This window comes from Heloderma suspectum, chromosome 5 (genome assembly GCF_057233095.1).
Source record: "Heloderma suspectum isolate Gila_16-S chromosome 5, 16-S_ref, whole genome shotgun sequence".
In the NCBI taxonomy this organism is placed as follows: domain Eukaryota; kingdom Metazoa; phylum Chordata; class Lepidosauria; order Squamata; family Helodermatidae; genus Heloderma; species Heloderma suspectum.
In genome coordinates this window covers 103,282,167-103,297,415 of record NC_139462.1, presented here as the reverse complement: position 1 = coordinate 103,297,415, position 15,249 = coordinate 103,282,167, and the positions used below count along the sequence as shown (strand labels likewise).

General features: G+C 39.3%; 1 protein-coding gene across 3 annotated transcripts in view; it reads left to right on the top strand.

The window, feature by feature from the left end:
* Positions 1-15,249, top strand: part of TBC1D1 (TBC1 domain family member 1) — a 127,588-nt gene that overhangs the window by 27,976 nt on the left and 84,363 nt on the right. The window lies entirely within an intron of this gene.

Genomic DNA, 15,249 nt, shown 5'->3' with positions numbered 1-15,249 from the left:
ATTACTAATGATCCGAAATGAGACTTCCTCATTACAATACGCAACCAGGGGAATGAATCTATGTTGTATTGGTCCCCTGTGATACAGTGGTCCTCTCTGCAAACATGTAAACAGCAAAATCATTAAAAATTAAGTTAGTTTGCAGAAGCGCCAGTACAGATGCTGCAGATACTCTGAATAATGGACAAATTTGTCCATTTCAGTTCCTCTCAATTTCTCATTTTTCCAGTGTTAAGTTTGTTCCATCCTGTTTCTAAATCAGTTTGTGAACTTGTTTTTAAAAAGGGCTACATGAAAATGTATATACATCCTTATGCACATTTTTCTTGATATACAGATTTTTGTATGCAATTTTGCCTAATATATGCAACTTTTGCAAAGTGCTTTTCTTCATATAGTGCTACTTTGTATGTTTTTTTCCACAAATGTAAAATTTTTCTTTGCATTTTTGTTTGGAGAACGGCATTGCAAAATTGTAAGAACTATGAATAACGAGGGATATCTGTGTTACAGTTCACATATTGATTTGGTAAGTTCTTACAAAACGCAAACCAAACACAGTTCTTTCCCATCTCTAACTATATAAGCCTCTGTAGTGTTCCCTTCAAGGGACCCATGGCTACAGTTTGTTTGTTTATTATATTTTAACCTGATGACTATGTATCTCAAGGGTTTAAACTAAAACCACAGTACTGACCAATTTCCAATTTTTGGATTACAGCTTGATTTCTTGCAGTTAGATTTGCATGACTGTTGCTACCTTTTAAAAATTATTTAAGAATACAGACCGTTTGCAAACAGGTTTCTTGCTAATTATAATTAGAACTAAGTATGTGATTATTCTGTAAGCCCAGCTCCGATTAAAAAATCCACTGCTTTGCTGCATCACTTGATCACCTAGAATGTAATGTATTTCTATCATTTGAAGGCTTTAAAAATAGTCAGTGTGCATTAGCTTGCAGCCTTACACTCAAAAACTAAGCTTATGAAGGCATTTTGGAGTTAATTACCATACTTCAATTGCATGGTCTCTTTAATCGTAAATGTAATCAGCAAATGGGAGGTTTGACAAACCACATGTAAAAACAGTATGTTTCTGTGCTAGCAGTGGTGTGAGAATTCCATATTGTTGGTCCTTTGAAATTTCAACTGACATTTCTCTGGAGATAGAGCTTAATTTTTTTTTTAAAGGCTAGTTTGTATAGAACACAAAACAATTGGGGTAGATCAGTTGTCATTAGGGATGCTGCTGAAACTTGAGATTAGATGGTGTAGTAGGTTTATAATTCCTGAATGTGTAATGAGTCTGGACTTTGATCCAACAAATGTTAACATTTTTCTAATTAAAAACAACATTGATTATGAATTTATTTAAATTTTTGAGCCTCTGCAGCCTGCATGACTGAGCATCAAAACACTATCATTTTTGTGCATGCTCAGATGTTTGTCCTTATAACCCATTACTTTCCAAAGGAAATGAAAACAGCCTGTTTGCAGTACACATGTGTACAAAATGATTTTACTTTAACTCTTTAGTTATTCTTTGCCAAAGGAACCAGTTTGTTTAAAAGTTTAGATCTGAATTACACAACACTAGTGATTTGAGAACATGCCCTGTCAGAAATCATAATTAGCATGCCAAGTTATGAAGCCAGAGGAAGGTGCATCATGATGCGTGGCATCACAATATGTGGGTTTGGAAAGTAGTGCCATATTATGCACACCATAATCCCGAGATGCTCTTTGGTCACACATATGCACAAAAATACAGAAATACTTCAAATTCTGAAAATAACTGAGAGCTTTCTTCCAAATGTATAATGTTGGATTCATGACATGGAAAGCTAAATATGATTTCTGACAGTGTAATATTGCCCATTGGTATTGCTGAACATGTTACTGGACATATTTACTTGGAGATCCCACTAACTCCAGTTGAACTGGTTTCTAAGGGTGTAGGATTGCAGCCTGATAATTGCTTTAGACATTACAGTTTTCTACACAGAGGTAGGAAAATATGTGGTATTTTTTCAGTAACGCTTTTCACATTATACTCAGCATATCTTTTAATGTGTGATGACCCTTAGTTCTTCAGTCACATTAGTTCCACAGAAAGATTATTGTGCCCACAGAGAGAGAGAGCTGCTTATGTGGAATGGAAAACAGTATTATGTCTCCCCTTCTCTACCATGATTTCACTCCTTTTTATCCTATTGCTAAGAATATATGTTTAACTTACAGGACACAAAGATCAACACCGAAAGCTACTTAGGAACGATATCATATGTATGAGAATCTTATCTAATTTGTGTGGATTTAAAATGTAATTATTGTAATTAACATAATTTACATATCTTTATCGGTCTTGATGGTGTTGAACTGCAGATTACAGTAACTGTAATATGTAATATTAAATATTTGTCCAACATTCTTATTCTAAAATTGTTTCCCTCATTTAAAATATTTAATGAAGGAGATTCAATCTTTGTTAAAAAAAACAAAACAAGAACTCTTTGATTCATAGGTATGAGAGCCAGCGAGGCCAAGCTTCTGATACTGGGATTTGACTTGTGTTCAAAACTTTGCTTAACCACAGAATACCTAGTCAGCTTTGTTTAAAACATTGCTTCTTAGCCTTACATCACAATCCTAAGCATGTCTACTCAGATATAAGACCCACTGAGTTCAGTGGGCCTTACTCCCAGTAAGTGCGTGTAGGACCGTCACCTCAGATTCTTATCTGTATTTAGGACGCAGTCCTATTGGATCCACCCTGGATACTCATAAGCCTTTGAACTTAGAGGCTTACAAGTATCCAATGCAGAGTGGGAGGTGCATTGCTGTGTCTGCTCTACATTTGAGCTAGATGGCCATGTTCATGAGCCTCCCGTCTAGTGGAGGCTCTGGGGAGGGGGAGAGAAGGAGGCTGGGGACGGCTGGGGATAGCTCAGATCCCCACATCCCCAGTCTTCTCCCCTCCTCACCCACCAGCATGTCCCCTCTCACCCTTCTATGAGCTTGCATTTGTGAGCTCGTAGAAGCAGCCAGTGCGGTTCTGTCTGCACCAGTTATGAAGGGAGGGGAGAGGAGGGAGGAGCTTGGTTTCCTGGCTCTGAGGTCAGAATGCTGTCTCCAGCCTTGGATCCTATGTCCCCCAGATGCTGTCTAGGGGCCATAGGATTGCTCTCTTAGTAGGGTTATGTAGCTGAAATGAGTAGGGGAACTTTTCATAACTGAATGCTATATAAGTTATTACTAGTAATTTAGAAATTTGGGCTTATATTTACTTCTTTTCTGAGTTTTTATCATTTTATATTACATTTTCATCTCTCCAGCAATGATTAGAACCTTTTTTTAAAAGACACACAACTTGGATTCTCAGAAATAATAAACAAAAAATGGGCCACACAGAAGTGCCTTATTGAACATTTTCCAATGGTTATTCTATTTTTTAAATTATCCCTGTTTCATTCCAACCTTTTGTCTGATTATCTGTAAAATTCATTAGGACTACAGGATCCAGCTAAGTGGATTTGATCGCAAGATCTTTTGCATGATGTATTTAAAGGTCAGTGTCTTTACATGCACATAGATAGAACCACATACTAGTTGAAAAACAAGTGTTTTCTCCAAATTGGCAAGATTAGAAATTGTAGAAAATAGTTGAGTTGGCCATGCATAATAAAGGATAGATATTTCTCTTAGTAAAGTATACTAAGTAAAGATACAATCATAGCATGTATGCATTTAGGCTTTGGTAATGCATCAGTTGCCAGTCTTTCGATTAGTTAGACTCTGTACCAACCCAATTATAGAAAAATGGAAGTCTCTTATAACTGCAAAGCTTCACTAAGGGAGGGAACGGAAGTGGGAAAGCACATAAAAATAGGTAGTTTTCTCAGCATATATCAGCACTGAACTCCAGGCAAGTGTGGAAGAGGGCAAAATGCCATTTCTACTCACATGGCAGTTTGAAATGAGGCAAATGCCAAAATGGTAATCATTAGCCTATTACAGTAAAATAAAACATTTGTCTTATGGCACCTTATGGCATACATTTTCAGGGATGATGTCCCTCTTGCATTTCATGGCTTTTTGGCCTCTACGATTGACAGTTATTTCTCTCTATCCCCGTGTGTTTATGGCTCTATATTTCTGCTATCTGAAGCTGTGCATCCAAAGAATTGGACTATAGTCCACAGAAGCTTACACCATAATAAAACTGTTTGCTTTTAAGATGCCACAAGACTCTTACTTTTGGAAAGAGGTAGGTTGTCATTCTGTTTCCTAACCAACTATGATGATAGGAGGGATCAGGAATGTACTTGCCACCCTGAACCTAAACTTACTTATTGATTTCAGTGGCAGTAATCATTGCCTGTTAGGTATGGTTTGAATTTCAGGCTTTGTTCCCTCTAGCGATTGCCTATTCTTTTGGAAAATTTCACTTATATTTTGAGCATTACAGATAAGATTATTTACCAAAATATTTAAAGGTTGTAATTTATTAGTGAAAACTGTGGATGAAAACATGTACCTCCAAATAGATGCTGAGTATTGCTTCTTATTCAGTGACTGGGTTTGGACAACATGCTGCAGTTCAGTGAGCTGTGGGCTGAATCTACACATAGCAGTTTTACCGTTATCATACTGCAGTAATAACTGTTGGTGCACATGACACCAATGGGCACCTATAGTTATCACTGCAGTATAATAACGGTAAAACTGCTGTATGTAGATTCAGCCATGGTGACTGTGGGTGCCAGCCAGGTTCTGTGTGCACCCCCCACTTGGGGGTTGTCGTGTTGTGTGAACCTGGAGAGCATGGGTTATGTGAGAGTTAAACAACCCTCGCATAACCCTAAAACCAGACCTTGGGTTATACAAGAGTTGTTTAACCCTCATATACCCTACTCACCAGGTTCACGCGCACTGCATACTGAAAATGACAACCGCACACGCCACAGCCTCACCATGGGTTAAACCCACTATTGCCTATTATACTTCGTACTTCAGGTTGTCTCCCCTCTAGCAGTTTCCCACTCCTCTTTTTAAAAAGCCACGGTGGGCTGTCGTGTCGTGAGAACAGCCCCAGTTATCTTCTTATTCATTTGAATCAATCAACTTCATATTTTAAGATGTGTTAAAATGCCACTTTGGGATCATTCTGACCAAATGACATTATTATTATATCCATAAAGATTAACCTTACTCTTGAGTGCTTTTAGTCTACAGTTTTGTTGGTTTCCAATTAAAATTAATTGGCTAAAATGTATTTCTAGACTAGCTACACTAAAGAAAAACACACAACTTTGATGGTAAGAGGTAAAATAAAATAGAAAGTTCTAAGTCACCTAGTATTGCAGCCTTAGGGTTGTGCTTTAATAAAAAATGCAAGTTCAGGTATAACAAAGCCCTTCAAGCTGTGCAATCCAGGAGAGCTTAGTTCCATTCATCATTTTTATTTCTCCGCTGATTGCTAAGAATTGCTTTAGCATGTCTCTGCCAGTACAAATACTGCTGGTGTCTATATAGGTCTCCAATTACAATCCAAGTCTGGGACATTTTTAAAAGTCATGTCAGGAACTCAGAACCTCTTTAGTTTGCCTTCACAAAAATAGCTTCAAGCTGTGGGACACTTTAGCTGTGGTATATATTTCAAACTTGTTGATAAATTTGAAGTTAATATATGGAGATACTCTGAGTACAGTTACAAGAGTTTTTAATTGAGCCCTTCTCAATACTTTCTATGAATTTTATTTTAATGATATTTCCCCAATAATAGCTCTCTTTTGTACAATTTACTTTATTGTAAAGTAAATTGTACAAACATATTTTCCAGTGGATATCAACTTTATAATTTTAATTTTACATAAATGTTTCTCAGCTTGGTATGAGGAAATGTTAAAGTATCACTTGGTGGCTACTGAGAAGAAATGCAAGAGCCAGAGTCCAGATAGAACTGAAATAAAACCTTTAATTTATTAGGAAATCACACACTAGGCTTATCTATACTACTGAACTAAGCTGATTTAATGGTCAAATCCTCTCCTCTGTTATGACCTCAGAATGAGGAGGGGATGAAACGCTATTACGGAATTCTCCAGCACTTTTCCAAAATACAGTTCCTATGATTCTTTGTGGGGAAGCCATGATAGTTAAAATTAGTATTAAACTTAGATACGTGTGTAGTGTAGATATGCCCTAAAGCAAGGATGGGGAACCTCCCGCCCGCGGACCTGATAAGGCCCACAGGGGTTGCCCATCTGGCCTAGCAGCTTCATCCCCTGGCCATGCCCCCCTGCCACAGTGGTAAAAGCTATCTCTCATAACTATTTTCCCCTGCTTAGCACTGACAAAGGTTCCCTTTCTCAGTGCTTAGCAGCAGAAAGCATTTATTTCCAATTAGCTGCTGATGGGAGATTAGCGCTCTCCCCTGCTGAACAGAGGGGGCAGTCCCAGGGGAGAAGGAAGCTGCTGAGTGATTCAGTTCTGCTTTCTTCTGAGCCTTGTCCTGCTTACTTCTGAGCAGACATGCAGAGGAGTGTCCTGCTTATTCATGTATAGACCTGCTGCTCATGGTTACTTCTGAGTAGACATGCTTCTTACTATAAATTAGTAACAATATAATTTGCAGATAGAGGGGATTGGATTTTTCAGCTGTGTCCACTTTTGTCTTTGTCCCCACCCACCACTAGAATGCCGGCCGCTGAGAGTTTCTCCAAACTGGAATCCAGCCTTCTGGCCAAAAAAGGTTCCCTATCCCTGCCCTAAAGATTGCAGCAGCCTTATTTTGTACGTTGCTCTCCCCAGATCACCCGCTTACTCCAGTTGGCACATTTTCGTCTTATGACACTTTTAAAGGATAGGCGTCATGATTACTCTGCTGCTGATTTTACCAGTGAGACACTGCTTTGTGGGATTGGCTATGTTTTCCCTCAACTGTACTCCAGTCAGCTATGGCAGATTGCTGAGATACTTTGGAGGGAAGAAAACGAGGCCACTGGATTAGCTATCAAGGTTCTGTTCTGTAACCTAGAAGTTCAAAGAATTAATTTTGTTTACTTCATTAATACGGATACATCTCTGTAGGAAGCCACCTTATTTCATAGTTAGGTTGCCATATCCCCCCCCTTCTGACTTTTTGTGCCTTACTAGGAAATTCAACAGATATCATTCTCCCAGTCACTATTTCTATATATCAGAGAAAAGCCACACCTGTTGAATTTTTGGCTGTCATATAGCTGTTACAGGAAGCCTCTTACAGGGAAAAGGTGCAAATCCTACATCAATATGTCCAATGATCTCTAGCAAGTTTAAATGTTAAATACTAAACTGTTCTATGTTTTATCTAACAAAGGACTTTCTTTAGTCAACAGCTTTTGAAGAATCCTTACTGTTACATTTAGCTAAAATGAAGGTTCTTCCTGCACAACACTAGGCAGTGGCAGCAATAAGAAAATAATGATAACTTCTGTACAGTCACGCACTAGTTGTTCAACTGAGAACTACCATGCCATGTACATGACCTGCTGGATCTTAATCATCTTCCTGTTTGAGCTGGCTGTCTGGGGTTACAAAAACAGGAGAGTTATCAAATATCTGGCAAGCCATAAGATATGGCTAATAGGTTGCATGTACATATCACTATGCTGTGCAGACCTGTATGACTATATAGGAGTAGTCTGGTTCTTGTCTTATTGCTTCTGTTCTATTGTGTTGCCGTGCTGTTCTTGTTAAGTGAAAAACTTTATACTGTATGTAGAGATTTAAAAACGGATAACTTGTGGGCAACTAAGCAGAACCGTGTTGAAGTAGAGCAGTCTGGGCTTTTGGGATTTTGTTTGATCTAGGATATGGGAAATCAATGGTATAAATCTGAGTGTCACATTCATATTATATACTAGTGGTGGGTTTTCAGCTAGTATAATGTCCCTACACCTTTAAGCTCTGGTTAATGTCTGATTTCCAGTACTTGATGATTACTTGACATGCAATTACTAGTATGTTGGTTAAAGCTTACATGTATAGCTGCTGTAAAAAAAAAAAAAAAGGCAGATTCCATGTTAGACATAATAGGAAAGGAACTGAAAATACAACTGCCAAGATCATACTCCCCTTCTACATATTTATGGTGCAACCACATACTGTAAAGGAAGTTTGTCATCTTCCTTTACAGATGGGCATTGTGAACTAACATCTTTCATGACCTGACCTCTTAAATCTGGCCCCTGGATGGCCACAAATTGGCCTACCATTTAGCTGTTCACTGCCTTCTAATTAAAACCTTGTAGCTAATACAATTTTTGTACTTCTTGTCAACCTCCTTGTAGCTGATCCAGGAGGAAGGGGAACTGCCAAAAGGCCCACGGTTCAAGTTTGTTGCAGAAAGTCCCAGACTATGAGTGTGTTGGTAGTGGCAAGTGAATAAAAGGGAAAGGTAGCTTGACCTTGTGCTTGTTCTAAATTGCCAATAGATTAGTATTTAGCGAAGTGGGACAAGTGGCACCCCAATAGGGGTAAACGAGTTCTGAATGAGTATGAGTTTAGACATAACTATTGTATGGTTTCAATAGAGTTGCCAGCTGTCAAGATCAGGATGGGGCCTGGGCAGAGTGTAGATCGGGGTGCTTCCAGACGACCATTTATTGTGGAATTGCCATGACATTTTATGAGGGACGGACATTGACATCCATTTAAAATCCCTCCATATTTTTTCCATGCTTCTTCCATCTTTTCTCTTACTGCAGAAAGTCCAACTCTGAAAATAAAATGTCTCCAAACTTCATCTTGAAGATACATATTCTTCTTGCAGATATATATATATATTCTCAGATCTCTCTACAGGCAATTTAAAAAATCTTAACCCCTGAAGTAGGCCCAAAATATATGGTATAGGGCCAAAACATGCCAGGCTACTTCAAAGAATAAAACTTTTTTTCCCCCAACATCCGGAGACTTTGTCTCTTTTTTCCATTTGGTTATTTTGGATGTTCTCCAGTTCTCTCTGACCACAACCATTAACCACCTTGCTAAATTGCAATGATTGGGATGCCCCCTATCTTTTTATATTTAATATAATATAATACATAATTAAAGGTTATGGCTCTATAATACCCTTTCATTTAAGTGGTATTTCACTATTAGCCAGGAAGGTGTTTTAGCGCCACTAAAAAAATCGATTTTTTTAAAAATGGCACCCAATGCAAAGGGTATAGTGAAACTGTATTGAACTGTGATAATCTGCATTGTATTGAACTGTGATAATCTGCATTAACTGTAAATAAATTTAAATAAATAAATAAATAAATAAAGGCTTGGTTTGTGGATGTAATATAGTGGGATGTATGCACAATATCCCCCAATAGTATGGAAAATCAACTGCAGTTCTCCTTGTAGATTACAGCAGAAGAGAAATAATGTTTTAGTGCTAGGAGCCATCTGTTTGGAAGCATCCAGGTTTGATGTGGCGCTGTGGGGTGGGGGTAGAGGAGAGGAAGAACAAGCAGTTTCTGACAGGTCTGAAGGAAGGTTCTACTGGTTTCTTGTAGGTCTAGAGGCAGATCCCACATAAAAGACTTGTATTCTCTTAGACTGTTTCGCTAAAATTAAAGTGGCTGAAGGTGGCCTCGTCCTTTGCTTTTCTGGCAAGTGGCTCCAAAGTTTACAGCCTGTTGAAGCTATGAAATTCCCTGCAGCTGCCAAAACTGACTCTGAGAAAGACAACTGACCTCTGGAGCAACCCTGTTGAAGCCTGGAATGATATAACCAGAGTTGCTGCAGGTATTGTAGTGACCATGACCCCTCCCCCAGAGCTGCCTCCATGGCAATTGCTCTCATAGGAATTGTCTGGTAGGTGGGTAGAAGGCCTGAGTTTCCCATGAAAGGAAATGGATGAAGTCCTCCCTTCATCCATTCACCCTGCTCTATCCACCCCTATAACAGATTATTGCAGCTCTTCAGTTATAAAATGCTGTTTTCAAAACCTTTCAAAATACTTCACAATATGGTACAATCGTGCATTTTTATAGTTTTGGATAGTATATTTCTGAGTTTTCATTTGTTTAAAAAGGATAGAAAATACTTTTGTAAATAGTTGCTTAATTTATCCACAGAATGCAATAAACATTAAAATATTAGGTTCTATTTTTAGTATGTCTGTACTGCTAAACTTTGGGGGGGAGAATGGGGCATAGATGTACAGTCATTAAGGAATAATAAATGAAAATACATTATTTAATGTCTGAACAGCTTCCAGCTATCTCCACACAGTAACCACTTTTGAACTTGCTGACTTCACTTCTGCTATGCAATTGGGGACAGAAATAAAAACATCTAAGAACAATTTTATAACCACTACATGAGTCCTCAGTCTTACAGTCACAAGCCAGTCTTTACTGCTGATTGTCTATTGGCTGCGATATATAATACCATTTAAAGCACTGTGTAAATATTATTTAGGGTTTATAAAGGACCTGACATTTACTAAGCACTGTATACGCTAAAAACAAGACAGTCCTTGCCCACAGGCTTACAATTTAAAAGTCACAAATCAAAAAGAAAAAGGGAGGGAAACTTGGGAGGGGAAGGGGAAATGAACAGTCCCAGACATCGTTTCTTAAAGTTGCATAGTTCTTCTAATGAGCAGCCTGAATGGAAATGGTTCAGGAAGGGGAAGAAATGGCAGCTGATCCAAAGCCGATGGAGTGGGCTCTGATCTCCCATCTCTTCCTCTTCTGCAGCCAGGTGGAATGGCTACTGACAGATAGTTGTGTGAGAGAAGGAGCCAAATTCCAGCCGGCATTTCAAATGGGCCAGTGAAATGGCGCCTGCTTTCCCATAACTCTCTCTGCAGCACCATGTAAAAATATTGCTATTATAATGAACAATTTTAAAAGCAAACTAATCTGTCTTATATTGCTACTTCTCATATTACTTCTAGAACTAGAAGCCTATAGCCAAAGAATTGGTTACTTTTTAAAATCAATATGTGATGTTAGTCCTCACTCACATATCACCATCTCTTGGCTTGAGGGTTGCCACCTGGTGAAGCTCCTTACGGCATGAGAAGTAGTGGGTAAAACCTTCACCTGGTTAATCTCTGTTAGTCTGTTGTTAAAGGCACAGGGTCAGTAAGAAAGGTAAAGATCCTACTTAGCCTTGCCCTGACCCGTTTGGTTTGTGCTACACTTGTGGTAGAAGCCAGAACTGGCAGAATTCTCCCATTGTTTACTCAGATCATTTTTAACCCACTGCCCACTCTGTCCCTCTTCCTTTAGACATCCTGATTCCATAACATTTTTGGCTCCTCCACATCAATTTGTCATGTCTTTGGGCCCTGTGTGAGATTTGTCCACAGCCTTCATCCTTCTTCTGTGTCCTCCACCAAGTGGATTCTAGTCTACAAAAGTTTATTCCATAATGAATTTGTTAGTCTTTTAGGTGGTTTTAGGATCTTTGCTATTTGCAGTCTGTTGCACCTATATTATAATCTTCCTCCAGCCATCTTGCCCATAGTCTTCCTATCCACTGGCGTCACTAGTTTCTGGGACCTGTTCCTACACAGCTTTCTAGTTTATAGCCTGCCCCAAACAGTTCCTCCTATCACTGAAGACTGTGTACAGTTTTACTCCCAGCTAGAATAACAATAGTTTCTTCCCTCATAGAGACTGGACTACATTCTGCTGCTGAAAACTTTATTCCATGAATGTTCCATTACATCATGCCACCTAACCCAACCGGACAAAAGTACAATAAAAAGTACAAAAGTACAATAAAATACAGATAATGGCCTGTGAAAATGTAGGTGGCTTGATTCATTGGCCCCTGAAGCATGGGGTGGGGATGGGGGAGGCTGATGCTGAAACAGAATTCCCACATGTGTAAGGTATTCACCGTTGACTTTAGTGTTGGGGCAGCTCTGCACACTCCCCCAATTTTGCTGCTTCCCAACATTGAGGTTAATAGGGCAGCTCACTTGTCTGGAATTTCCACATGTGCATCTGAGTACACACAGAGCCAGTGTAAGAATGAATTATGATCAATATTATAGATGACTTATTACTCCAGAGGTGCTTCCAGCACTTTATGTGTCCTTTATGTGTCTTCTTTCTAAGAGAGATGTTTATTTTGTAGTTTAGGCACTGCATCCCCCACTCACTCTGAAAGAGCAGCTGTAGTGTCTACCTGGTAGGGAGAATGGGGAGTGGGTGAGTTGTTGTTAAGTCTGATTAACTAGTATAGCATAATAGCTGAAACCTAGTGTAGCATATGAACTGTGAACCAAAAGTCCTCTGTCCTAATCTCACCTTTGATATGAATTCATTAGATGGCCCTAGGCAAGCCTCTGTCTGTCAGTATCAGTATCCCCGTTTGCAATATGGGGATAATAATACTAACCTTACAGATTTGTTGATTACCAAGATAATATATGTGAAGTGCTTTTAACATTCTAAAATGCTATATAAATTTTGTTCACTTATTACAGTGAACAACTTGCAGTGCTTTCCAACTTATGATGCTTATATTGGCTACTAGGAAAGGGAGCCTTCTGACTTCATTTCAAAGGCTAAAATAGAGGGCCAGTTTGCCATGGTGGCTTGTTGTGAACCATGGCACATGCCAAGACATGCCGGGACATGCTAGGCATGATTTGCATAATTTCCCCCTGGCTGTGGGTTATTGTGTCATCCAAATCCAGGCGGCATGGCTTGTTGGAGAGTTCAGCAACCCTCAAATAACCCTGCAACAGCCCATTTGTTATTGTCAGGAATGATTCTGAGCGTGTGGAGATAGCAGCTCAGATTCAGAATGGGAACAGCCAGAACAGGGGGAGGCTTCCTCCCTGGTGAGCTCAGATATGGATAGGCATGCTTCTCAGGACCTTGGCACACAGATGGCTCGACCTGAAGCCCCCCCCTTTCCTCCTCCATGAGAACTCAGGTCTCAGAGGAGGAGGAGTAGAGTGCGGGGTGTGACCTGAAGGATGCTAGAGTCTGGCGCAGAGCGAAGTGCGAAAAGTTAGAGGCGGAGCTCAGACGTTCCACCCAGTTGGCTATGTGTGATAGCCTATGTAGGAGGGCACAACTGTAAGGGAGGGGCATCCCCCCCTAAGTTATTCTGTCTGGCAAGTTCTTGTTTCAAACTGCCAGCAACATCTCTAATTCTCACTTGGCTCCTCTTTTGATATTCGTAATTGTGTGGAGTAGCTGTTTTCCTTTGTAGCCTGAGAGTCTCCCAGGATTTGCATTTGTAAAGAACCTGGTCATTAACTAATAAAGTAGTGAGCGTGAAGCCTGGTATCTTGGAGTGTGTTGATTGCGAAGGGGGAGGACCAAGGGACTTGACAGATATTTGAGGGTTGTTTAACCCTCCAAGAAGCCCTGGTTTGGACAACACGTGGTTTATTAAATTCCACCTTATCTTTAAAAAAAATGTTTTAACTCTTTTAACCTGCTGTTTTATTCTTTTACCTTGTTGTTCACCGCTCCAAAATCTTCTGATATGGAGCGGTATATAAATATTGTAAGTAAGTAAGTAAACTAACTAACTAACTAACTAACTGCAGCCAGGCAGTGATTATACAGATTGCGTCTGGCACGCACTGCAGCTCACAACAAGCCACGGTAGTTTGTTTTGATCATGCAAACCGCGTCAGAGAGAAGGTTGATTACAAGTGTTATCTCATTAACAGAGTAATGTTAAATAATCATCCTAAGAAGCAGCCATTATTCAAGTTTGTGAGTTGAGTTGGTGGCAAGTTTGCCCCCAACATATGCACAAACATCCCTAGAGGAGTCTCCATTTAATTTTTGTGAACCACCCAGAGAGCTTCGGCTATTGGGAGGTATAGAAATGAAATAAATAAATTTCTATACAGAACTTTAGGGAAAGGAAATATTCTTAATGTGTGGCAATTTCTGATACTCTGCTCCAATGCAGGCGTTCAGCTTCTTGTTGCCATCTAGCCCTACTTGCTGTGAAAAAGTGGTCAGACAGCATCTCATGGAAAATGAAGTGGTGGGAGCACCCCTGTTTTGTCTGTGTGACAGATGGACCTGCTACTGCCACTACATAGCCGACACAATACCAGCTTTTTCGAAAGAACAGGAGATACTGGTTCCATGGTCATATTACTTCCATGTCCTTGCAGTAAAATGGGATGTCCACATAAATGCAATTCACTGTGATTTCTCAGCTTTCTGTTGTTGTTGCTGTTGCTGTTTTTCACTACAAACCTGTTGATAAAAATGCCCATCCCAGCACTCACATCATCACAAGTTCAGATATGAATGCGTTCTGGTCGTAACGGGCATACAGGAGTTTTGATAAAGGAGAAGTTCTGCAGTAAGCCCAACTTTTTTGGTGAAGTGTCACTATTATGCTGCCTTTTCACTCTGTCACTGATAATTTTCATTTGAAAAATGAAAGTTTGGCCGTACAGAGTGAAGTGTTGATATTCACATATATGTGCATAGGGTTCATATTTTCTTATAAACACTTTTTGAATACAGCTGTGATGTAGCTTTAAGACAATAGTATTTGCCACTTATCACATTTTGCTCTAGTTGATTTGGGAGGATAATCTGCCATTTGGTGTATGGTTGTGGGGAGAGTTTATAAATCCCACCATTTCACAAAAGTCTTGTAATGGAACCACAGCTGAAACATTTGCATTGCTGATCATAGATAACATGTTCTGACATCTCTCTCTCGCTCTCATTTCCCTCAATGGTTATATATGTTTGGGAGGGGAAAATATTTGGGCAGTTTAACAAGGAAGTATTCATGTCTGCTTTTTCTAGAAGGAAAAAAAAATCAGTATCTGAAAGTATTTAACTTCAAAACCACCAACATTAATTATAGCTACTTTTCAACTTGTTTAAAAATAAACCACAGGAATTACAAATGCTCACTTTGTATTTCATGTTTGTATTACAAAAAGCACTATTCCACTGTTGCTCTAATGTTATGCAGTTAAACAGGGAGACAAAAATGCTGGGTTTTGTTTTTATTTTCAATTAGCAGTGACATTATTTATTTGAATATTGAAATATATCTAGAAAGCCCTATTAACGGCTAGGGGTTTTTTTTTTAAAGTAGTGGTTATGAATACTGCCATTTATTCAGAGCTCCTTAAAAGTTGCCAGTATATGTTCATAATTCCCCCCCCCCCTTGGCATGTTATTGCAGTGCTCTTAAACACAAGCTGCTGCATTTCACAACTTCCTGAGTGATCTACAGAGCAGC